Raw genomic sequence first — 27,679 nt, 5'->3', positions numbered from 1 at the left:
GGGTGTTCCAGTATGCCAATGTAAATTGGTAAAATTGGTCACTAGCCTGTTAGTGACAATTTGAAAGAAATGAGAGAGCATAACCACTGAGGTTCTGATTAGCAGAGCCTCAGTGAGACAGTTAGTCATAACACAGGTAACACATACAGGGCACACTTATGAGCACTGGGGCCCTGGCTGGCAGGGTCCCAGTGACACATACAACTAAAACAACATATATACAGTGAAATATGCGGGTAACATGCCAGGCAAGATGGTACTTTCCTACACAACCCCCACCCCAAACGAAGGACAATAAGACTAGCCATGACCTGATGAGTCTTCATTGTCTAAGTGGAAATATCTGGAGAGTCCATCTGCATTGGAGTGGGTACTCCCAGGTCTATGTTCCACTGTATAGTCCATTCCCTGTAGGGATATAGACCACCTCAACAATTTAGGATTTTCACCTTTCATTTGTTTTAGCCAAAGTAGAGGTTTGTGGTCTGTCTGAACAATGAAGTGAGTGCCAAACAGGAATGGCCTCAACTTCTTCAGTGCCCAGACCACAGCAAAGGCCTCCCTCTCTATGGCAGACCAACGCTTTTCTCTAGGGGTCAACCTCCTGCTGATAAAAGCAACAGGTTGATCCTGGCCCTCAGAATTAAGTTGTGAAAGGACTGCCCCTACCCCTAATTCAGATGCATCAGTTTGGACAATGAATTTCTTGGAGTAACAGGGGCTTTTCAGGACAGGTGCAGAGCACATGGCCTGCTTCAGCTCCTCAAAAGCTTTCTGACAGCTAGCTGTCCACAATACCTTTTTAGGCATTTTCTTGGATGTGAGGTCATTAAGAGGGGCTGCAATGGAGCCATAGTTCTTAATGAACCCCCTGTAATACCCAGTGAGGCCTAAGAAGGCTCTCACCTGGGTCTGAGTTGTAGGGGGAACCCAATCTATAATAGTTTGGATTTTCCCTGCAGTGGTGCAATCTGTTCTCCACCTACCAGGTGTCCCAGATAAACCACCTTCCCCTGCCCTATCTGGCACTTTGAAGCCTTGATAGTGAGGCCTGCCTTTTGCAGGGCCTCCAAAACTTTCCATAGGTGGACCAGGTGATCATCCCAACTGGAGCTAAAGACAGCTATATCGTCCAGATATGCTGCACTAAAAGCCTCCAGCCCTTGCAGGACTGTATTCACCAACCTTTGAAAAGTGGCAGGTGCATTTTTCAATCCAAAAGGCATTACTGTGAATTGGTAATGGCCTCCAATGGTTGAAAATTCAGTTTTTGCTTTTGCATCTTCTGATAATTTGATCTGCCAATACCCTGCAGTCAAGTCAAAAGTGCTTAGATACTTGGCAGATGCCAGTGTATCTATGAGCTCATCTGCCCTGGGTATAGGGTGAGCATCAGTTTTGGTTACTTGGTTGAGACCTCTATAGTCTACACAAAACCGCATTTCCTTCTTTCCATCTTTAGAATGAGGTTTTGGTACAAGTACCACAGGAGAGGCCCATGGACTTTCAGAGTGCTCAACCACTCCCAGTTCTAACATTTTCTGCACCTCTTGTTTTATGCAGTCTCTGACATGGTCAGGCTGCCTATAGATCTTACTTTTGACAGGCAAGCTGTCTCCAGTATCTATAGTGTGCTCACACCAAGAAGTGGTGCCTGGCACAGTAGAAAAGAGTTCAGAAAACTGACCCAGGAGATTTATGCAGTGGTCTTTCTACTCAGCAGTAAGACAATCTGCCAGTACAACCCCTTCCACTAGAGCATCTTGTTCTGTGGAAGAGAAGAGATCAGGGAGAGGGTCACTCTCTTCTTCCTGTCCCTCATCTGTTGCCATGAGCAGGGTGAGATCAGCCCTGTCATTGTAGGGTTTCAGGCGATTGACATGGAGCACCCTAAGGGGACTCCTGGCAGTGCCTAAGTCAACTAAGTAGGTGACTTCACCCTTCTTCTCAACAATTGCGTGGGGTCCACTCCATTTATCTTGGAGTGCTCTTGGGGCCACAGGCTCCAAGACCCACACTTTCTGCCCTGGTTGGTACTGAACCAAAACAGCCTTCTGGTCATGCCATTGCTTTTGGAGTTCTTGGCTGGCCTGAAGGTTTTTACTGGCCTTTTTCATGTACTCAGCCATCCTTGATCTGAGGCCAAGTACATAGTCCACTATGTCTTGCTTTGGAGTTTTAAAGGTTGTTCCCAACCCTCCTTAACAAGTGTTAGAGGACCTCTCACAGCCTGTCCAAATAGGAGTTCAAAGGGGCTGAAGCCCACTCCTTTTTGGGGTACCTCCCTGTAAGCAAAAAGGAGGCATGGTAACAGGATATCCCATCTCCTGCAGAGTTTTTCAGGGAGTCCCATAATCATGCCTTTGAGAGTTTTGTTAAATCTCTCCACCGGTCCATTTGTTTGTGGATGATAGGGTGTAGTGAACTGGTATGTAACACCACACTCCTTCCACGTGGCCTTTAAGTAAGCAGACATGAAATTGCTTCCCCTGTCTGATACCACCTCTTTTGGGAAGCCCACCCTGGAAAAGATTCCCAGGAGGGCCTTTGCCACTGCAGGAGCTGTAGTGGTCCTTAGAGGAATTGCTTCAGGATATCTGGTGGCATGGTCCACTACAACCAAGATAAACCTATTGCCTGAAGCAGTATGAGGGTCAAGGGGGCCAACTATGTCAACCCCTACCCTTTCAAAGGGATCCCCAACCACAGGCAGTGGAATAAGGGGTGCCTTTGGAGTGCCACCTGTCTTGCCAGTGGCTTGACAGGTTTCACAGGACTTACAAAATTCTTTTGTGTCCTCTGACATTCTAGGCCAATGAAACAAGGGAACAAGTCTGTCCCAAGTTTTCATTTGCCCCAAATGTCCAGCTAGGGGAATGTCGTGGGCTAGAGTTAGGAGGAACTTTCTGTACTCCTGAGGAATCACCAATCTCCTGGCAGCTCCAGGTTTTGGATCCCTTGCTTCAGTGTACAAGAGGTTGTCCTCCCAGTAAACTCTGTGAGAGTCACTGACATCCCCATTAGCTTGTTTGACAGCTTGCTGCCTTAGACCCTCTAGTGTGGGACAGGTTTGCTGTGCCACACTCAGGTCCTCCCTGGCAGGCCCCCCTTCACCCAAAAGCTCAGCAGTGTCTGCTTCCAGCTCCTCTGGTGTAGGTTCTGCACAGGGTGGAAATTCTTCTTCCTCAGAAGAAGAATCCACTGTAGAGGGAGGGATAGTAGGTAATGCTTTACTTCTACTAGCCCTAGCTTTAGGGAGCACTTGGTCCATTCTTCCAGGATCCAAGTCACCCTGTCCTTTTTGCTTTTTGGCCTGAGCCCTTGTCAAAGCAAAAATATGCCCTGGAATGCCCAGCATTGCTGCATGGGCCTCCAACTCCACATCTGACCAAGCTGATGTCTCTAAATCATTTCCAAGTAGACAGTCTACAGGTAAATCTGAGGCAACCACAACTTTCTTTGGACCAGTAACCCCCCCCCCCAGTTGAGATTTACAACAGCCATGGGGTGGCTAAGTGTGTTGTTGTGAGCATCGGTTACTTGGTACTGGTGACCAAGTAGGTGTTGTTCAGGGTGGACCAGTTTCTCTATTACCATTGTAACACTGGCACCTGTGTCCCTGTAGGCCTGAACCTCAACACCATTTATTAGGGGTAGTTGCTTGTACTTATCCATGTTAAGGGGACAAGCAACTAAGGTGGCTAAATCAATAGCCCCCTCAGAGACTAACACAGCCTCTGTGGTCTCCCTAACAAGACCAACCCCAACTAAGTTACCAAAAGTGAGCCCAGCTACTCCCTTGGATTGGCTATTAGTAGGTTTGCTCCCACCACCACTGCTATTAGTAGGGACACTAGGTGTAGCAGTAGGGGTTGTAGTGGTAGGAGGCTTGGTGCTTTTCTTTGGACAACTGGGATCTGTTGTCCAATGGCCTTTTATTTTACATAAATAGCACCATGGTTTCTTTTCTTTGTTTTGATTTGAAGAGGATTTGGACCCACCACCCCCACCAGAGTGTTTTTGTGGGCCTGATGAAGACTCATTTTTAGATTTGTCCCCACCCTTGTCAGAAGACTTACCATCCTTCTTCTTGTTGCCATCTTTGTAACCCCCTGTATGAACTTTTCTGTTCACCCTTGTTCTGACCCATTTGTCTGCCTTCTTTCCCAATTCTTGGGGAGAGGTCAGATCAGAGTCCACCAGGTACTGGTGCAACAAATCTGACACACAGTTATTAAGTATATGCTCTCTCAGGATTAAGTTATACAGCCTTTCATAATCAGTAACTTTACTGCCATGTAACCACCCATCCAAGGCCTTCACTGAATGGTCAACAAAGTCTACCCAGTCTTGTGAAGACTCCTTTTTGGTTTCTCTGAACTTCATCCTGTACTGTTCAGTGGTTAAGCCATAACCATCTAGGAGTGCATTCTTAAGAACTGCAAAATTATTGGCATCACTTTCTTTCACAGTAAGGAGCCTATCCCTACCCTTTCCACTAAATGATAGCCATAGGATAGCAGCCCACTGCCTTTGAGGGACATCCTGTACAACACAGGCCCTCTCAAGTGCAGCAAACCACTTGTTAATGTCATCCCCCTCCTTATAAGGGGGAACTATCTTGTGCAGATTCCTGGAATCATGCTCTTTTGCAGGATGACTATGGGGAATACTGCTGCTGCCACCATGGGTTTCTAAACCCAATTTCTGTCTTTCTCTTTCCACCTCCAAGGACTGCCTATCCAAATCCAGCTGTTGCTTCTTGAGCTTCAGTCTGGTTTGTTCCACTCTCAATCTATTGAGCTCCCTTTCTAACACTCTGTCATCAGGGTGGGTGGGTGAGGCATGTCTAGAGACAGAAGTATGCTGAGATAGAACAGAAGGAGACCTGGCCCTAACAGATGGCACCCTAATAGCTTGACTAACAGAAACAGCACTTCTACTATGATGAGAAGGGATACTCTTACTGTGATGTGAGACAACACTATCAGTATGGTGTGACTCTACATCAGTACCATCTATGCTAGGTGGTTTGCTAGGGGGCAGGCTTGGAAGTTTCCCTCCCACATCTTTTGCTAGGGGTGCCCCAGAATCAGAGTGGGAACCATCAGCTAACTTTTCCACAGGAGTGCCAGCTCTGGCCTTATCCTGTTCAAAAAGCATATTTACCAACAGTTCTCTAGAGGGATTCTTCCTTACACTTAAACCTCTTTCTATGCAGAGACTCCTTGCTTCTTTCCAGCTAAGGTGATCATAAGCAAGTTTGGACAGATCAACAGTTTGGCCTGTGCCAGACATTTTAAAAAGTGTTTAAGGGATAGAAAAAGTGAGAAAAAAAGTTTTTCAGAACTTTTGGAAAGACAGAAAAAAACTTTTGTAAACTTTTTAAGAACGTTTTAGAAAGTTTAGAGGTACTTTTCAGCACTTTAGAAAAGAAGTGAGAAAAGAAATGCAAAACTTTTTGGTTAGGTGTACATACACTGAACTTGTTTTGTATATTTTTCTCTTATGAAAAGTACAATGACAAAAGTGGTAAGTAGTTACAAAGTACTTATCCCACCGCTGCACAACCAATGTAGGAGGCTGGACTGGCTTGTAGTGAGTACCAAGGGGTACTTACACCTTGCACCAGGCCCAGGTATCCCTTATTAGTGTATAGGGTGTCTAGCAGCTTAGGCTGATAGATAATGGTAGCTTAGCAGAGCAGCTTAGGCTGAACTAGGAGACGAGTGAAGCTCCTACAGTACCACTAGTGTCATATGCACAATATCATAAGAAAACACAATACACAGATATACTAAAAATAAAGGTACTTTATTTTTATGACAATATGCCAAAAGTATCTCAGTGAGTACCCTCAGTATGAGGATAGCAAATATACACAAGATATATATACACAATACCAAAAATATGCAGTATAGTATTAGAAAACAGTGCAAACAATGTATAGTTACAATAGGATGCAATGGGGACACATAGGGATAGGGGCAACACAAACCATATACTCCAAAAGTGGAATGCGAACCACGAATGGACCCCAAACCTATGTGACCTTGTAGAGGGTCGCTGGGACTGTAAGAAAACAGTGAGGGTTAGAAAAATAGCCCACCCCAAGACCCTGAAAAGTGAGTGCAAAGTGCACTAAAGTTCCCCAAAGAGCACAGAAGTCGTGATAGGGGAATTCTGCAGGAAAGACACAAATCAGCAATGCAACAACAATGGATTTCCAAACTAGGGTACCTGTGGAACAAGGGGACCAAGTCCAAATGTCACAAGCAAGTCGGAGATGGGCAGATGCCCAGGAAATGCCAGCTGTGGGTGCAAAGAAGCTGCTACTGGACAGTAGAAGCTGAAGATTCTGCAGGAACGACAAGGGCTAGAAACTTCCCCTTTAGAGGATGGATGCCCCACGCCGTGGAGAGTTGTGCAGAAGTGTTTTCCTGAAGAAAGACTGCAAACAAGCCTTGCTAGCTGCAAGTCATACGGTTAGGGTTTTTGGATGCTGCTGTGGCCCAGGAGGGACCAGGATATCGCCAATTGCGTCAGGGGACAGAGGGGGTGCCCAGCAGGATGAGGAGCCCTCTCAAAAGCAGGCAGCACCCGCAGAAATGCCAGAACAGGCACTATGAAGAGGAGTGAAACGGTGCTCACCCGAAGTTACACAAAGGAGTCCCACGTCGCCGGAGGACAACTCAGGAGGTCGTGCAATGCAGGTTAGAGTGCCGTGGACCCAGGCTTGGCTGTGCACAAAGGATTTCCGCCGGAAGTGCACAGAGGCCGGAGTAGCTGCAAAAGACGCGGTTCCCAGCAATGCAGTCTGGCGTGGGGAGGCAAGGACTTACCTCCACCAAACTTGGACTGAAGAGTCACTGGACTGTGTGAGTAACTTGGACAGAGTTGCTGGATTCAAGGGACCTCGCTCGTCGTGCTGAGAGGAGACCCAGGGGACCGGTGATGCAGTTCTTTGGTGCCCGCGGTACCAGGGGGAAGATTCCGTCGACCCACGGGAGATTTCTTCGGAGCTTCTAGTGGAGAGAGGAGGCAGACTACCCCCACAGCATGCACCACCAGAAAAACAGTCGAGAAGGCGGCAGGATCAGCGTTACAGAGTTGCAGTAGTCGTCTTCGCTACTTTGTTGCAGTTTTGCAGGCTTCCAGCGCGGTCAGCAGTCGATTCCTTGGCAGAAGGTGAAGAGAGAGATGCAGAGGAACTCTGATGAGCTCTTGCATTCGTTATCTAAGGAAATCCCCAAAGCCGAGACCCTAAATAGCCAGAAAAGAGGGTTTGGCTACTTAGGAGAGACGATAGGCTAGCAACACCTGAAGGAGCCTATCAGAAGGAGTCTCTGACGTCACCTGCTGGCCATGGCCACTCAGAGCAGTCCAGTGTGCCAGCAGCACCTCTGTTTCCAAGATGGCAGAGGTCTGGAGCACACTGGAGGAGCTCTGGGCACCTCCCAGGGGAGGTGCAGGTCAGGGGAGTGGCCACTCCCCTTTCCTTTGTCCAGTTTCACGCCAGAGCAGGGCTGAGGGGTCCCTGAACCGGTGTAGACTGGCTTATGCAGAAATGGGCACCATGTGTGCCCATGAAAGCATTTCCAGAGGCTGGGGGAGGCTACTCCTCCCCTGCCTTCACACCATTTTCCAAAGGGAGAGGGTGTAACACCCTCTCTCTGAGGAATTCCTTTGTTCTGCCATCCTGGGCCAAGCCTGGCTGGACCCCAGGAGGGCAGAAACCTGTCTGAGGGGTTGGCAGCAGCAGCAGCTGCAGTGAAACCCCTGAAAAGGCAGTTTGGCAGTACCCGGGTCTGTGCTACAGACCCGTGGGATCATGGGATTGTGCCAACAATGCCAGGATGGCATAGAGGGGGCAATTCCATGATCATAGACATGTTACATGGCCATATTCGGAGTTACCATTGTGAAGCTACACATAGGTAGTGACCTATATGTAGTGCACGCGTGTAATGGTGTCCCCGCACTCACAAAGTCCGGGGACTTGGCCCTGAACAATGTGGGGGCACCTTGGCTAGTGCCAGGGTGCCCACACACTAAGTAACTTAGCACCCAACCTTTACCAGGTAAAGGTTAGACATATAGGTGACTTATAAGTTACGTAAGTGCAGTGTAAAATGGCTGTGAAATAACGTGGACGTTATTTCTCTCAGGCTGCAGTGGCAGGCCTGTGTAAGAATTGTCAGAGTTCCCTATGGGTGGCAAAAGAAATGCTGCAGCCCATAGGGATCTCCTGGAACCCCAATACCCTGGGTACCTCAGTACCATATACTAGGGAATTATAAGGGTGTTCCAGTATGCCAATGTAAATTGGTAAAATTGGTCACTAGCCTGTTAGTGACAATTTGAAAGAAATGAGAGAGCATAACCACTGAGGTTCTGATTAGCAGAGCCTCAGTGAGACAGTTAGTCATAACACAGGTAACACATACAGGGCACACATATGAGCACTGGGGCCCTGGCTGGCAGGGTCCCAGTGACACATACAACTAAAACAACAGATATACAGTGAAATATGGGGGTAACATGCCAGGCAAGATGGTACTTTCCTACAGTGTCCCCTTCCCAATGGAAGTGGTGACGTAGTGGGTGTAGGTGGCCCACTGGCCAATACCAGGTACTCCCTCTAATGCCCCTTAAATGCAGTGTTTAGAGGGCATACCCTGACCAAGATCACAGATTCGATGGACACAAAGAAGACCAGGACAAAGAAGACCCAAGGCATGATAACTGAACCCCTGCTGCACAACGAAAAACGGCACCAAACCCTGCCTGCTGCTCCACATCCTATAGGTGAGGTGTCACCTGTAAACCCAAAGGATCTCCAACCTTCTAAAAATTGCCAAGAGCCTCCCTGAGAGTAAAGGTATCACTCTCCTGTACCCTGCAAGCAAGGAACCCGTGAAGTCTGGTTTACCTACTTGCTGCTGACCAACCACCCGGCCCCAGCAGCCCAGCCAAAAACCTAACAAACAGTTCTAGAGGACAAGACCTATTGTATAGCTATTTTAGCCATAATTTTAGACTAATTATTTTAGCAAACTAGGCCTGTCATTGTGCACTTTAGCCCAGTTACATTTTATTCAGCATCGCTTTATTTTTCTAGCAATAGCCACATTTGCGGTGTTGTTTTATTTCTCTCTATCTAATTGTTCTTTCACCTAGGAAAGCATTACATTCTCAGTAGGACATTCATTTAACTTTGTGCTTTCTTCAAGGCTGCAGTCAGTAAGGGTTGCCTGCAAAACTGGTCAGCGTCAGCTGAACGTTGTGGCCAAGCAACTAAGATGTATTTGTATGCACTATGAGGTGTCAGGGTACATCAATGGTCCAAGTACACACATTAATGGTTTGTTGGAAATTAGGAGGGGTGTCTGCCGTGGGCGTTTGACCGTGGATCCTTTGATTTGCTGGCAGATGTCACAACAAAGGACATACTGCTTGGTCTGTCTGTAGAGACCTAGCCACCAGTAATGTGCTTGTAACAGTGAAATTGTAGCCGCCGCACCAGCATGAGCAGAAGCAACTCCCTCATGTGCTGCTTTGATCAATTTTGGTCTTTGGTCTTTATTGAGAACCACACAATTTCCCATCCCTGGTATTACTGCTAGGACTGTATTAAGGCATGATATGCAGTAGGAATATTTAGCAGGATAAAGGCGTGCCATCAGCCAAAGCTTTTACAGCTGCCAGTGTTTCATCATCCAATTTCATTCTAGAATGAGTTACTGTAGCAACAGAAGCCATAGCTACTGCCGATTTGGCTGCTTCATCAGCCAAGGTGTTGCCTGTAACGTGTATTCCAACACGCTGATGTCCTAGTGTATGTACAAAATGGACGCTGGGTAGCGTTTCCTCCAGATCCGCTATATTCCCCCACAGAAATCTGTGTTTAATAATGTTTCCTTTTGAATCGCTGAACCCATTCTGGCGCCAGTAATGCAGATATTCATTGAAGGACTGGACACAATAGTACGAATCACAGAAAATCTGTGGCATCTGCTCAGGATCCATATGTCACAATTCCATCACCAGAGCCTTGAGCTCTGCAGGTTGTGCAGTGCAGTCTCCTAGGGTCTGTGTGTAAGTATGTCGTGGATGGAACTTGGCATCCTTCATGTATCCACTCATGACTGCGCAAGTGGAGGAATACTGATGTTTGGTACCTATAGCTGGTTGGGCTGAACCATCACTGTATAAAATTGCATGATATTGTTCAATAGGCAATGTGTTTCCTGGAACTGGATATTCAAGTTCATATTGCAAAGACTCTTGAGTCTGTAATTTTGAGTCAAAGATATAGGCCCTTATTATGAGATTGGCGGCAAATGCCCATACCGCCACGGCAACTGCCGCCAACATTACGTCGCCGTGGCTACTGGCCGTCCATGCCATTATGATGGTAGCCAGAATTCCGTCAGAAGGCTGGCGGAATTCCGGCGACAACATGTTCCATGATACTGCCTGGCAGTGTTTTGCTAGCAGACGCTGCTGCTGGCAGCAGCGTCGCGTCCTGTCTCCTGCCGGAGGACCCCCTGCAAGCAGGTAAGTCGGGTTCTCTGACAGGAGAGGGGGGTGGGGGGTGTTGTGTGCGAGTGTGGGTGTGTGTGTGACTGTGTTTGAATGCGTGCATGCATGTGTAATGCATGTGTGTGTGTGTGTGTGTACATGCATGTTGTGTCGTGTGCTTGCGTGTGTGCCTGGATGTATATTTGGGAGTTTTGCAGTGAGTGTGTATGAATGTATGCATGCGTGGGTGAATGTGTGTATGGTTGTGTATGTATGTATGTGCGTTTGTGTGTATATGTGGGGGGGCTGGAGGGGGAAGCGGAGGGTGGGGGAGTACTCTGGTGAGGGGGCAGGTGACTGTGTTTGAATGCATGCATGCATGTGTAATGCACGTGTGCATGTGTGTGTGTGTGTGTACATGCATGTTGTGTTGTGTGCTTGTGTGTATGCCTGGATGTATGTTTGTGAGTTTTGCAGTTAGTGTGTATGAATGTATGCATGCGTGGGTGAATGTGTGTATGCGTGTGTGTATGGGTGTGTATGTATGTGCGTGTGTGTATATGTGGGGGGGGTGGGAGGCAGAAGTGGAGGGTGGGAGAGGACTCTGGGGAGGCGGGCAGGGGAGACCCCTATCAGTGCCAGGGAAGGAATTCCCTGACACTGATAGTGCCTACCGCCATGGTTTCCGTGGCGGTACAGAAACCACGGAAACCATGGCGAGCTCAAAATGCCATGGTTGTTACTGCCATGGCGGTCAGTGTGTTGACTTGGCGGTTTGGCCATAATAGTGGAGGTAGGTACCGCCAGCCTGTTGGCGGTCATACCTCCACTATTGCACCGACTGCCGGGGTTGTAATGACCCCCATAGTCTACATCAGTGGCCGTCAGAGACTTTGGCCATTGGATTCAACATGGATGTAATGCTTTAGCGTTGGGAACGCTAGCTTTGGTAACAGCCTTGAGGGCTGCAGTGGGGGATACGACAATGATACGTTTCCCCTGGGCCAGAGATCTCTCTTTAATGACAGCCATCTGAACCGAAGTGAGAATTTTCTCAGTGGGAGCAAAGTGTTGTTCAGCTGTAGAGTACAAATGTGATTTGTATGCAATCGGGACGGTCTCAACCTCACTGAATGTTACGAAGGCGAAACCAGTGGCACCAGCAATTACTCTGATGACCAGGTTTTTTTTGTTGTCCCTTATATGTAGGTGTTTTGCTTCAAGCATGTCTTTTTGCAATGCTCTGAGAATGTGTGTGTGTTTGACTGCCAATTATTTGCTGATAAAGTCAGGACGTATTAAGTCAAATAATGGTTTAATGCGTTGTGCATAACCTGTAATATATGTTCTGCCAAAATTTTAAAAGCCCAATAAGGACTGGAGCTTTTTTATTGTGTTTGGTAGTTATCATTGTGCGCATTTTTCAAAAAATTGGGGCGCAAGTCTCTTGCGTTCATCCAACAATTTGTATCCCAAAAACCGGACACTAAGCAAGGCTATTTTTGTTTTTAAAAAATTTAATTTGTAGCCGAATTCGGCAAATCCTACAACAATGCGGGCTACCCATCTTATGTTGCACGAAGTCGTCATCCATAAGGTAGATGTCATCCACGTATGACAACGCCTCAGGGTCACTATTGTGTAACACGAGCTGCGAACAGTCCTGGACTCTTCTTGTACCCTTGTGGGAGTCTGCAGAATTTTCTGAGAGCCTAAAGCACTGAAACTTGTGAACTCCCTACTTTCAGATGCTATGTTTTGTGCCGCCTCCTTGGGAATAAGGGATGTACCAGTAACATCTACCGGCTGGATTCCAAAAACCTGGGATTTTGTGCGGGAAAAATTTGCTGTGGAAAAGGAGTTCCATCCTTCTTATGGTGTACCTGTTCCAGTCCTGGGAATACACGGTACCAGAACAGTTATTCTACCACCACAGCCTGGTTCTAAAGCAAATTACTTCATCTCCATCGACAATGTCACGCTACACCATATGGCCGATCCTGCACAGCAGACCTAGGGAACTCCTGGGTAGTATCTGAATCCCTCTCACTAGAGACCAGGATGTTCCTCTACAGGTTTTCAGCAGCAACGCTGACACCTCTCTGAGCTTGGAGAGGGTGGAAAATGAGCTTTCATTGGTTCCACTAACTTCTATTACTACAAATAATACCAATAATATTGATCGATTTTATTCAAATTCTACACAAACGAATGGCATAGTCTATTATGAACCACCAAGGGAGTCTTTTGCAAGTACTCCTCTTCCAAACACGGCTCCAGTTTTTGCATGAACTGCTTCTGGATATTCTGCCGACATCAATGACACTTTCACTGACTCATCTGCCTCTACTGCAACAGAACTGTCAAGAGCACGCAAGCTGATAAATTGGCTCAAAATAAACTATCTTATCCTTCCATGGAATAATCTATGGCTCTTACTAACTGCACTTGCCTTTGCCCTTTGGATTGGGTTTGTCATTGTTTTCTTTTTACTTAAACATGGTCACTACCTTCCTGAACGTTTTACCGTTGAACTGGTGGATGAGGTCTTAAAACCACATTTTTCATCACACAAAGACTGCCGAGACTTGTCCCTAGTGAAAATTTCTGCCATACCAATGCCTGATGTCATTGTTTGAGTTAAAGTATTATTAGATATATATGGCCCAACGGAGGTAATTCAAATTATACAAACTTTCTATGAACGATGTAATTACACCCGGAGTAGTTTCTGATGACTGGGATGTGAAAACAGTGGATTCTATGATGTCTGATTTACAGTATTATACAGTATTTGAAAATGAAGATGTGTATCAATCACAAAGAAAATTATGGAGATTTGTGCTGTTAGAATTATTATGGGCATCGTTTCATTCGCAGAGCAAGTTCCCCAAAGACTATTTTTAATTATACACAGTGGGAACACTGTCCGGCTCCACCAGTAGGGAGTTCCAAAATGTATACTGAAAAGTTTGCATATTTTTCAGGGCACAATGCTAAAAACGCTGAGTCATATTATTTCAAATTGCCAGTGATAGAAAGTCAACATATTTTATTGACAGACACAAAATGTATTTACTCTGATTCCTTTGTTTCCTGGTTGGCAATAGAAGGCTATAATTACTGGTTGAAGTTGATAGAATTGAAAAGTGTGTGGGAACTAAAAATTGGCAACTAAGGGGAAAGGAAGCTCTATTTCGAGTATGCCTGATACCTGTTCAAATGATATTTTTAAATGAAACAGTACAACAGACAAGTTGTTTAGGCTTAGCAAAAATTAAGGAATTGAATGTGACCAGTATTCCTACACCTGCAAAATTTTACAAATGGAAATCAGCTCGATGAATGGGTCCTGAATGGTACATTCAACACATCACTTTCACACCCAGGTGGCTGGTTATTGTGGCCAGGGGACACCAATGGGGCCTTACACGTTTTATAAACTACACAGCGGGGTTTTAGAACAAACAGGCCAGACCCTCGCTATGTGTCCTCAGAACACTCTGGTATGGTGACAACATATAGTGCAGGAAAATTATGCCAACAGTGGTTGAAAGATTCCTCACTAGATGCTGTTAAAGAACACTTCAGTCTCCTGTCTTATGAAACAGATTTACAGGATTTCCTGTTAGGCCCCAGAAAACAATGTAGAAAACGCTTCTTATATGCAGTATACAATGACATTTGGAAAATTTACAGAAAGCATTAGCCGCTGTAGATAATGGGATTAACACCTTGTCCGGACGGATATACACTTTAAATAACATTGTATTCTCTGCAATAGATATAATAAAGAGTGAAATGTCATCTTTACACCATGGACAGAGTCAGCTAAGATCCATTATGCAGTTAGGTTGGACACTACAAACACTGAAAGCTGGTCGTGTTCCATGGCAACACGTTAGCACAAGGAACATTTTTTCAACATTTAATTTAATGCAACAACAACAAATAATGGCTAAGAAGGAAGCAAACTGACATATTGCTAAATATCGGGAAATTAGAAAAGTTGCCTTTTGCTGTGGCTAAAATATCATCTGCTGAATGGCTAATACACTGGGTTATAAATCTGCCTATTTCAACACTTCAATTCACATCCTGTTTGAAACACATTCCAGTAGACAGATATGAAAGGCTGGGACATAGTTATATACACGAGGTGTGGGAGCTTCCCTTTTCATACAAATGTTTCAATGGCATGAAATCAGTCTTTCTTAGAGGTAGTCAATGTGAGACTTCTATGAGCCATTCAATGGTTTGTAAACAGCTGTCCTTGCACGGGGCATGTAATGCCTCGGCTGCAAATTTGGCTTGTTATCTGAAGGGAGTTCCAGTCCCCTTGATTAGACCTGCGTGTGAGGTGCTCTCAAATGGCAGCTATGTGCTCCTTAATAGTGAGAGCTGTTATGGAATGCAAGCTGGAATTGCCTATGTCGTTTCGGTCTCCCAAATTGTTATGTGTTACGGGAATGTCCTCTTTCCCCCTACACAACAAAGAGAAGTAGCAGACATTTGGCCTCATATTGCTACTTCTGATGTGAATTTTAACAAGTTGAGCAGACTTAAGGCTTTATTGTTTCAAAAACATGTGGCGCTTACATCTGGACGCGAGACCTATGCGCAGCAGGTTGCAAGGTAATCAGCAGAGATTCAGTCCCTTTTAAGCACAAACTTTCCGAGACACTATAGTGAGCTCGTGGAACGAATATTCAACGCATCCAGTACTACTGGAATCGCGCATTTCTTTAAGGCTGTTGTTCTGCTTTCATTCACACCTTCTCCTCTATATTTGGCTTGATACCTTCAACAATACACTCAATATTTTCGAGTATTTTCCGGGGATTTCTGATTACTTTAGCTATAATAGGTGGCATCTTGCTGTTGCTACTTTTTTTGCGCAATGGCTGCCCCTTCACAGCAAGGAGGACTGAAAGCTCTTCCACCAGCACAACTGTGTCGTGAACGCATGATGCAGTATTTCGGAGCACCACTCCTGGAAAAACTGGAGTGCGACTGGTCCTTGTCATTCCAACCGGTTTTGGATTGTGTGCAGCCCTTGTTCGATGCCTTTGGTGCCTTTTTGAAAGTGCATTGAAAGTCTGTCTTTCTACGTGGTGCCTACTTTCATTGGGCGCAGATCTGCTGATGTTCTCGATGAGGGCTCATTATCAGACATGTGCGTTAAGGGTACGTTTGCTACCGGAAGCCATCTATGAGTTGCCCTTTGTGGATACTGCGACTCCTAACTCAACATTGGGCACAACATGGAATGCTGCTGCCTCAGCCGGAGCTCACGCTTTGGAACACGAGTGCTATATGGTTTTCCTTGGAAACTATTTGGATATTTTACCACCTGCTGAATTAGAACACTTCCTGGCTTTGAATTTGGCTTTCTTTGGCGCCACTATTGATTTTTTAAATTGTCCTTTTTATTCCTGCTCAAGTGTCTTTTAACTTGTCATTATTGACATTTATGTTTATATGCTTTTATTGATAGATTTTATTAGGCTTTATTTTATTTTAAGCTTTTAAACCACCTTTGAACCGTCAAGGGGAGGGTGTTGTATAGCTATTTTAGCCAAATTTTAGACTCGTTATTTTAGCAAACTCGGCCTGCCGTTGTGGACTTTAGCCCAGTTACATTTTATTCAGCATTGCTTTATTTTTCTAGCAATAGCCACATTTGCGGTGTTGTTTTATTTCTCTCTGTCTGATTGTTCTTTCTCCTAGGAAAGCATTATGTTCTCAGTAGGACATTCATTTCACTTTGTGCTTTCTTCGAGGCTGCAGTCAGTAAGGGTTGCCTGCAAAAGTGGTGGACTGTGTCTCCAACATTCACAGAAATACACACACTCATATGTGGGGATCTTTTCTTAGAATGTCAACTATTTTATTATAAAAACACCCCTTTGTCCCATACACATTAGAGGGAGATTCCAGCCAGATGACCATGACTGCATGCTGATTGCCTTGCTACAGCTTCTTTTTTAGACTGCTGAACCCCTGGCCTACATGGTGCCTACATGGGGACAGTGTCTCTAGACTACAGGCTTCCTTACTCAGGGATGATGTATTCCTAGGGGAGAAACCTAAAGGGCTGATTAGGCTTATTATGCTGTGCTCGAACATAGAGTAGGTAGGAGAACTATATATCACTCCTAGTGGCAGTATGGTGGGACTGTTTTTGTGTTTCACACTCCTTGTCACCATTTTGCCTTTATTGTGTTTTGTCATCCTAGTTATTGCAACACATGCTATTTTATTTAAAGATGCAGTTACTTCAATAAACCCTTATTGGACTATATTCTGCCTCTGTTTGTCTTTGCCTGTGTGAGACTAATGTAACTGAGGGAAAGGGATGAGATCTGACTGACCACGATTCCCCTGAGGAGTCTTTCTCGTAATGCGCCCGGTTGCCACAATCATTCCTGCTCTTGGGTGGAGATGAGGCACTGCTAGTTAGCCGGAAAACCCGGATTAGGGTGACAGGCATCACTTGGTGTGAAATTGTACTCAGGACCTCATCAACCTATGCTATCCTGCAGCCCAAATCCAGTAGCCTTATTAGGATGATGAGAACCTACATGCCACCACTGTGACAAGTTTGGTGGCAGCAGGACTTTCTAGGGCTGTGGTGAACCAGTACCTGGGGTACCGGACCCCTTATGCCAGACACCCAGAAGAAGGGTCCATTCCAGACTCCCAAAAACACAGGACCTTCAGACCATGGAGCAATGGCATATCATTCAATTATAATGCCTGGATAGGCAAACAATAGTGGACTTATGTAATCAGTTGGAGCCAGATCTGAGGCCAGCTAACAGTAATCCAACCTGCATACCACCCATTGTACACATCATGTCAGTATTCCACTTCCTGGCCACAGAGTCCTTCCAACATTCAATGGTCCCATCTGCTGGTATATCCCAATCTATGTTCAGTCTGGTGTTGAAGGATTTCCTCTCGGAAGTGGTGAAACACATTGACAGCTATATCAGGTTCCCCCAATGTGAGCATTTAGCCAATGTGAAGGCTTACTTTGATGATTTTGTATGCTTCCCACATGTAGTGAGGGCCATTGAAGGCACACATGTTGGCTTGGTGCCACCCAGGTCCCTTATCAAGTCTATTGCAACATAAAGAACTTCCATTCCATCAACGTGCAAGTTGTTTGGGAGGTCTCTACATCTCACATGTGTGTGCTCATTATATGTGTGCTGGATCAGCTAATGATTCCTTCATAATGCTGAACAGCACCATACCCTGCTGATCTCACAACTACACCCAGAGAGGTCCTGGCTGGTTGGTAAGTCACGTCTGTCCTGATCGTGTATCAGCAATGCCAGGCACTACAATCATGAAGTGAGGGTCTCATTGGTTCACTTATGTCCCACTCTTTAACAGGAGACTCAGCATATCCAAACCGTCCTTGGTTGTTGAAGCAACTGAGGAATCAAACTATGCCAGGGGAAGTCCACTTCGATTAGGCCCATGGACAAACACGGAGGCCAGTTGATCGGGCTTTTGGACTCCTGAAAGCCAGAGTTAGGTGTCTAGACACGACTGGTGGAGCTCGCCTCGACTCACCTGGGAAAGTGTGTGAGATCACTGTGGCATGCTGCATGCTCCACAGCATCGCCCTACGGAGATATATCCCAGAGGAGGGGGGGCTGCAGTGCCACAGGGCGGGGATCCTGAAATGCCAAGTGAGGATGACATGGTGAAGAGGAAGGAGCTGACTTGAGACAAGATCTCATCCACAGCTACTTCTCATGAGTGTATGTCTTGTGATGTCATGACTGTGACTGTGTAATGAGCTGTAGTTGTTTTGAGTTGAGTGTTTGGATACAGCTAGGGAGCTATTACTCTGCAATAATCAGCCAAGAGCTGCTTGATGAGATAGCTTTTGACACATTACCCACCTTGATGATGTTGCTTTGTTTGTGCCAGTTTCCTTGCAATGTACTTTGTTTTCTAGATGCTTGCTATGTGACATATGTATGGTTTCAAGCCTATACTCTTTGTTTTGTTCATTGTACAGGTACCTTCACCATGACATCTTCATGTGGGCATTTCAGAGTTGTGACATAGGCAGGTATGTGTTGCTGTTCTGACATACATAGCAAACATGGATTGCTCCAGGTAATTAGGTAACATAGTTTGGGGGTATGAGATCTGTGCCAAGACACTATGCACAGCATTGGGTGGAAGGTCAGAAGTGCCCATTGGACCTGTTTTGTGTGCTGTGGTGGGCCGATTGCATCATGTGTGTCACAATGTGGGCATGAAATATGTAGTCCTAGCTTACGACCAAGTCATTTTTACTTCACATTGGCTAAAGACTTTTTTATCTGACCTGTATCTAGCTGTAGATGTGTTTCCTCATTGTAGGTCGCAGTGCATGTGCCACAACACTGACATATGTTTGTGTCATACCACCACATGCATAGCCATAGGATTATGATGGCCCTGTGATCAAAGACTGTTCTACTGCCATCTCTCTGTATCTTGGATTATGTGATGTTGGATTACTTTTGTGTGGTATGTGATAAGGGTTAAGCTGCTGACATAAACCACATCAATGTTTGCCTATTGTACAGGACAATGTCTGACAAATCCCTTCCTACTGTGGTTTGGAGGTCTGTAGCTGTCAACATATTAATTCTCAGTATGAATCAATCATTTGTGATTTCCGATAGTCCTGACAGATTGACAACCTATGTGCTGCACACTGTATTAATTTTCTTAGTGAGCAGAGACTTGAATGTATATGTTTGTGTGGGAGGGTTTTAATCCTGAGCTGGACACTGTGTACATACAACATATCCCATTTTGGACAAGTAGCTTGGATCATCATGGGGCCTGCGACAGGGTTGACTTACCTATATTGCATGCAGTGTTAGAGGACATGACACTCTTAGCGAGTGCCATGTCGAGTTTGCAACTTTGGATACACCTTGCATGTGTATCCATGTATGGGGGTCTGAGTGGGTCTGTGAGTGGGTGTATGAGTCTATATATGGGTCAGTGTGTGGGTGCGTGAGTGTGTCTATGAGTGGGTGCGTGAGGGTCTGAGTGGGTGTGTGAGTGAGTGCATGAGGGTCTGAGTGGGTTTGTGAGTGGGTGCATGAGTGTCTGAGTAGGTCTGTGAGTGGGTGCTTGAGGGTCTGGGTGGGTCTGTGAGTGGGTGCATCAGTGTCTGAGTGAGTCTGTGAGTGGGTGCATGAGTGTCTGATTGGGTGTGTGAGTAGGTGCATGAGTCTGAGTGCATGTATGGGTATGGATGCTTGAAGATCTGAGTGGGCCTGTGAGTGGGTGCATCAGGATCTGAGTGGGTGCATGAGGGTCTGAGTGGGTGCGTGAGAGTCTGAGTGGGTGCATGATGATCTGATTGTGTCTGTGAGTGGGTGTATCAGTGTCTGAGTGGCTCTTTGAGTCTGTGAGTGGGTGCATGAGGGTCTGAGTGGGTTTGTGAGTGGGTGCATGAGTGTCTGAGTGGGTCTGTGAGTGGGTGTGTGAGGGTCTGGGTGGGTCTGTGAGTGGGTGCATCAGTGTCTGAGTGAGTCTCTGAGTGGGTGCATGAGTGTCTGATTGGGTGTGTGAGTAGGTGCATGAGTCTAAGTGCATGTATGAGTGAATGAATTAGGGCCAGATGTAGGTAGGAAAAATTTAGCGAGTCGGAAATTGCGAGTCATTGCGACTCGCAATTTCCAACTCGCTAAATGGTATCCAAGAAGAAAACACAACTTCAATTTGCGACTCGCAAATGAAGTCGCACCACAGATTGCGAGTCCGCTGTTTGCGAGGTCGCTTTTTGCGACCGCGCTAAAAACGAACACGCAATTTTGCGAGTGGGTGTCGCAAATTGCGACTGTGCTGCAAATTGAATGCAGGTGCAGCAGAACACTCTGGAAAACACTTCCTGGCTCTTGATGATGACATCACAGCCGGGAAGTTTGCAAATACACCTGGGAGGAGGGAGGACCACACCCATTTTCAACTGCTACACTGCAAACAGCTACCATGGCTGAGACACCAAGGAAGCGCAAACTGAAATTTGCAGAGAAAGAGCTGGAGGTGCTGACAGAGGAGTGCTGCCAGCACCATCACCAACTTTTTGGGAGGGCAGCCCTCACTGTGCCAGAGGTGGAGAAGAGAAGAATCTGGACGGGCATCCAAGACAAGGTGAACTCCCTGGGTGTCAGCCACCGGAGCATAGAAGAATTTTAAAAAAGGTGGTATGACCTGCGCTCCCGGACCAAGGAGAGGGTGGCAGAGCGGCTCCGGGAGATGAGGGGCACTGGAGGGGGACCGTCCACAATACCACCACCCACACCCCTGGAGGAAAGAGTTGAGGAGACCCTGGAGCCAGAGGCAGTGTGCGGGATGGGAGAGCTGGATACTTGAGAGCCAGGACCATCAACCGGTGAGTACCATGAGACATGCATGTACACCCAAATATGCCATACCCCCACCCACCTTGTACACAGTAGCATGCACAACCGAAATAGCTCCATTTCAGAGTAGCAACAACCAGAATGGTGCATTATGGACAATGTAGTCAAGTAGGCAGTTGATAGGCAACACTTTATTAGGAAGTTGATAACAGATGGTAGATACTGACAGTGTGTTCCCTATGTCCCACAGGTCTCCCACACGACACCCCCGCCAACCAAAGCATCCAGGGGCCACAGGTCAGCCACCAGCCTGCAGATGAGTCAGGACCAGCCACCACAGAGACCTGCACCACCAACACACAGTCCCCTCAGGATGCACCAGTTGCCATACTGGTGAGTGAGCCAGCACATGGTCCCAGCCACAGTGCCACTGTAGATGACAAGGAGCTTCCACTGCATCGCAGGCGACGTGTAAATGTACCACCAGAGCCGCAGGCTGAGTCAGGGGACGCCTCCATGTCGCACGCCGAGGCCGCACTCCTACGGGGTCAGCGCCTGCAAACACAGGAGATACAGAGAATTTCAGGGGCAATGCGGCACATAGAGCAAAACCAAAGCAGTGGTATGCAGCTGGTACACACAGAGCTGCAACAACTGAACACACATGTGAGCGACCTTGCACTCTCCATGAGACAACTGGTGGCGGAACTCACAACAGAGAGAGAGGGTGCAAGGCGTTGTGACAGGCAGCTAATGCAGCGGCTGGACCGAATGTCTGCTTCCATAGTCAAGCTGGCTGTGAACACTACTGGCCTTTCAAGGCGCACGGTCAGCCTCCAAGTAGACATGGGCCACTTTGCCAGTGATGTGGCACGTGGACTGGGACGTCTCAGCCACGCCGTTGATATCATGGAGGCACGGCAGGTGGCTAAGGGAGCGGCTGACACGCCGCAGGATAGCGAGGAGGGCTCCACCATCAGCTGTGTCTCAGCCAGTGACACCAGGGTGTTGCGCAGTGGAAGCGCAAGGCAGGGCACTGCTGAGACACCAGGTACCACCCATGCTGGCCGAGGCCGGCATAGAATATGAGCTCCACACTGTCCTGGGGTAGAGGCACATGAGGTCAATGTGTCCTCATGCCAGGTGGACTGTTACAGCCCCTGAACTGTTGTCAATGTATATAGTTTTTTTTGGTGCACAAAATAAATCACTTGTTAGTTCCACTTCACACCTGGACTCTTTGAGTGTGACATTAGTTAGTGTGGTGACAGTTAGCATGTACCTTCCAAAGTATTGGTTTGCAATGTGGTCCCGTCTCAGTCTGCCTTGATTTGCAATGCTTCTATCCCCATGATGGCGATGTGGTAGCTCTTGCTCTTCATCCTCCGAATCTGGGTCTTCTGGGGTGAGAGGTAGCCCACGTCTGGTGGCAATGTTGTGCAGGATAGCGCATGCGCCAACAATCTTGAAAGCTGTTTTTGGGGTGTACTGGAGGGCACCTCCACTTCTGTGGAGGCATCTGAATCTTGCCTTCAGCAGTCCAAAGGTCCTTTCGATTATATTTCTGGTCCTCCTGTGTGCACTGTTGTATTGCCTCTCTGTCTCATTGCTGGGTGTTAAGTACGGGGTCAGTATCCATGGTCGTAGTGCACATGCACTGTCACCTGTTTGGCACAAAATGTACAATGTTAGCTGGGCATAGATGGGTTCCACATTGACCTGTGTGTATGTCTGCAAGGTGTATTCAGCTATACCTAGGAGGTAGGAGGTATCCGTCTCCAAACTCCACACGTTCTAGGCGTTGGTGTATCCCACTGTGCCTGAAAATGTACGAGTCATGTGTACTCCCTGGGAATTTGGCTACCATGTCAGTGATAACATAATGGGCGTCACATACCACCTGTATGTTCAGTGAGTGGGTACACTTCCTATTGCGGAACAGATATTCCAGGTTTGCAGGAGGGCATGTTTGTATATGTGTCCCGTCCACACACCCTATGACACGGGGGAAGTTGGCAATCCTGTAGAATTCCAACTTGGTGCTGTTGATTTCTGCCTCATTCCTGGGTAGGTATATGTATCTGGACATGTGTGTGAGTAAGGCATCTAGGAATGCCCTAAAGAACCGTGAGAGTGAGCTTTGGGATACCCACCTGCCACAGCAATTACCCCCTGATAGCTACCCGAGGTCAAGAGGTGCAGTGAGCATAGCACTTGCACATGCGTAGGGATGGCACAGCCGCGCACAGTCTGGCGTTGTAGCTGCGGATTGAGTAAATCTATTCAATCTAGTATTGCTGCACTGCTGAGTCTATATTTATCATAAATCTCCTCCTCAGTTTGTTGGAAAAGTGTCTGCCTGGTTCTGTATATCTTCTCCTGTCTCTGGCTCCTCCTCCTCCTCTGCTGTGCGGCGTGGGCTCTCCTCCTCATTCCTATCACATATATCTCCGCCATCTTGAGTAACCCAGATGCCTTCTGGGTCTCCTTTTATACTTTGGTTCTGGTTACCACCTGCTCTGAGTTAGTGGTAAATTAGAAGTGCAAAATGGCCTTTTTGCGACTAGTCGCAATTTGCGAATGGCTATTGCATTTAGTTTGCGACTCGCAAATTGCAACTTCCTATTAGCGGGTCGCAAAATGGGGTCGCTATTTTTGCGAGTCGGTAATGGCTCGCGTCGCATTTTGCGAGTCGGAAATGGGATTTTTGCATCCCATTTCCGATTTTGCGGGGTCGCAAATTGCGAATCGGGCCATTTGCGACTCGCAAAAGTTTCCTACATCTGGCCCTTAGTGTATGAATGATTCTGTGATTTTTTTTTACTTATTCACGATTAATCTCAATTAATCTTGTTTATTCGTGAATATCACACGCAGTGAAGAAAAATCATTTTGAACCCATATTCTGGTTTCAGGGTACCTTCACCCTGACCCCTTATGCTACTTTTCATTTTGTTTTGAAGCCCCAGGGATGTGTCCCATGACCTTAAAATGGTGGCTGCAACTTTCTGCTCAATCTGTAGCCAGCCAATTACAGCCCTTCTATTCACATGCACATTCGCGAAAATGCACGAATATTTGTAAATTATTTGCGACCTCAGATAGGCAAATTTGGATTTTCTTAAATTTCTCAAAAACTACTAAATGGATTTACACCAAAAGCGTAATTTGCATACCAAAATCTACCTTTCTGCAATATTTGGTGTAATTCCATCCAGTGGTTCGGGCTGTAGACTTGTTCAAAGGTCCTATGGGAATTAACATAAAAATGCAACTTTTTTGACCCCACCCCTTTTTCTCTGCCCCCGCTTGACTGATCACCCCGAAGCTTTCCATGCGCAACAAGACTCACTGAGGCACTTCTTTTGGAATATTCTGTGAGGATTTTCGAATGGTGACAATGATATAGGCAAGTTAAAAAATGCTTTTTCTATGGAAATATGGTCCTAACTATAACTACCTCCTGGCAACCGCCAGTAGGTAATATTTAAATATATATATAATATATATATATAATATATATATATAATATATATATATATATATATTATATATATATATTGTATATCTATCTGTCTATATATATATATATATATATATCTTTACCACCAAACAAATGCGCTGCACTCCAGTAGATTCAGTGATAATGTTTATTAGTCACCAGAGTAAACACAAACCATCACCGACGCATATCGACTGGAAAAGTCTTTATCACGGTGAAAGCATTTTTTGTTTTGCTATGAACTTTGGCGCTGTTTGACAAAGCTTCACAAAATTTTCAAACCTAATGTACCAGTTACTGGAGCTGCTGTCTCGAAAATGTGGGGGTTATTCATCAACTGTTAGCCAAGAAAAAGGCTTTTTCCCCATTCAATGTCTATAGTGATTTTGCAGTTTTTAGACATGACTACAGCCTGCACAGCTGAATGGAGTTACACCAAAAAGGTAGATGTTAGTCTAGTAAGAGTCCTTTTTGTCATTTGGTGTAAATCTGTTCAGTAGTTTCAGCATTGGTAAAGTCAAAAAATGGATATGTAGGGAATCTGCGGATCGAGAAAAAAGCAAGGTCCAGATTGGCTGGCTACAACCTGAAAGGAAAGTTGTAGCTGCCACTTTGTTTTTTGGCTGGGTGGAATACATGAATAAAACACATGTAAGGGGTCAGGATAGAGGTATCCTGACTCCATAGGACACATGGAGGGGTCTCTGTGGGGCTCCTTATTGGCAGAAAATGACCCAGTTTTTTTGTCTGATTTGTGGATCCATGCAGCACACAGTGCGACCCCCAATGTAAATCCATGATGGGTGGCGGATCCGGAGCTCTATGGGGAAAAAAAGCTCACACACCACACCAAAGGCCATGCACAGTTTGAGGTTAGGTCCATGCAGGGGGTTGGCTGCAGGCCCTGTGGCCAACCCCCATAGAGCCTGGCCTTTGGTGATTGTATTAACGTCAGCATTTATATATTACTTTATGTTAAATAGAAATTCACAAAAAAGTCCAAAGGTTACAGGGACGTTAGGGACTTCATTGCTAGGTTGCAGTTTTACCCACACAACACCATAGAAATTCAGCAGTCATAGTTCTGCTTATATTTATATGAAAAAACGTTAACTTGTGCTGTTAAGTAACTTTATGCCACAAGTTATAGTTTCTTAACATCAGTATACCTATAACTATAAATGCTGGATTTCTATGGTTTTGTGTGGGTAAAATGTCAACCTAACTATAACATCCCAGTAACCTTTGAATTTTTCAGTGAATATGTATATATATATATATATATATATATATATATATATATATATATACACACACGCACACACACACATTATTTTATACATATAAAATATATGTACTCTTTTATACATATAAAATATATATATACATATATCAATCAAAGTGTATGCTGAAGATCATTTCCAATAATTATTAATTATTTCAACAATTTATTTTTTGCCATCGAAAAACAATCCATGGTATTTTGCGAATGCAAAAAGCTATTTTTTAACAAATTTCCTATTAAGAAAAATTCTTCCTACATATCATTAACGATTCCATATTTGCGATTTGGTTTTTGCAATTTGAAAAACCAGTTCTCTCATTAACGATTCCTTATTTAGGCGATTCGGTGTGCAAAAATGAAGAAACGCCTGTTTTTAGACCCTTTGTTTCGGAAATGGCACTTTTACCGGTCGCAAACGCATTTGATACCAAAAAATGATACAGTAACTTTTTGGACATCTGGCCCAATTTCCCTCTGCTTCAGAATCCATTCTTTCACTTGCACTTCCAATCCTTAAACATAAAGAAACAAAACAGGGCCTAAGTGCATCATAATACGCCATAAATCTTATTATAAAATTGTATAAACATGACATTTTTCAAATTTTACATTAAGCAGTAATTATACATCTGAAGAAAGGTATTGGTGTCAGAAAATATCTATTTACATTCCTCAAATTTGAAACACCGATGTTGCTGGAATCGATGAATGGCCTGGCGTGTTTGTTTGCTGTTCCGCCTTGTTTCTGACCCAGTGTCATTAAGTGAATTATTGCAGAATGCAGACTGGCTGTCTCAGTTTCTCCATCAGCGCCTCTCCCCCGCACAAGGCATGGACAATAAAGAAATCTCTGTTTGTGGTTTACAAGTGCTCATGTGATGTGAGCCATTTAAGGGACTGGCCTCACCAACTGTCAATAATTCAAGACGGATGATGTTGAGTACTGTACATTTGCAGCTGACAACTCTGTTACTTGATCTAGTTAGCCACTGTTCATTTTGTGGTTCACCAACATAATCTGAACTCATTGCCGCCGAACCAATGTATCCTAATAATTCCAGAGTGAACAGTAAAGATACACATATTTAAGCATCGGAACAAAACAAGCAATGGCAAAGCCAATGGGCCTGGCTTCGACGTGCCATCGCATGGAAGCACAGGAATTTGCAAATGCAGACCATAAATATCTCATCTCATTGAAGTCTACCCTGTTGTCTTTACCAATGCAGGAAAAAGTAACAACAAAGCAAGGCCTTATTATAGAATGCATACAAGAGATAAAGAACTGAATGTGCCAAACAGTGTGATGATGGGGTGCACTCTTCAGACGTAAAATAATCCCTCATTAATGCCAATGGAAGTACTTGCCAGAAAACCTAGAGATATAGACAGGATCACGAGGTGAGAGAGTATGAAGAACAAACAAGGAAGAAAGCAAGGCTTCACAAATTACCGGTAAGTGAATAGGGTGTGTGTAATTAAGGAGGCCGCTGTCGAACGCGGGGCGGCCCGTTGCCCAATCTAGGAGTCACGGGCCACACCGCGGGCGAAACGGCATACCGCGGCCCAGAAAATGGCCCACGTCAGGACCAGCCACCCGGAATACGGACCACCGATCCAGCCGCGGCCCGCGAAGGAGACGCCGCAGGAGCCCGCTGCGTCACAATGACGTGTTTTGGCCCAGAGGCCTTGCTGACGTGATTTCAGCAACGAGTGGCATCAATAGCTAGTGTATAGACGTAACAAAGTGGACAAGTGAAAAGTGCAAGTGCTGTATTGGAAGCGCTCAAGTTAAAGCAAATGCATACGATAGGAAAAGGAAAACATTGGATCATCATTATTGCAGGAAAACATCAATAGTAAACGAAAGATAATTAAATACAAAAATATATCAAAGGGAGCAGAATATTGAGCCCCAGTAGGCATAAAGATATGAAAAGTGTACCGACAGTTACATAAACCTAAATGAAT

Source organism: Pleurodeles waltl, chromosome 1_1 (assembly GCF_031143425.1).
Source record: "Pleurodeles waltl isolate 20211129_DDA chromosome 1_1, aPleWal1.hap1.20221129, whole genome shotgun sequence".
In the NCBI taxonomy this organism is placed as follows: Eukaryota; Metazoa; Chordata; class Amphibia; order Caudata; family Salamandridae; genus Pleurodeles; species Pleurodeles waltl.
Note: the sequence above shows the minus strand (reverse complement) of the source record.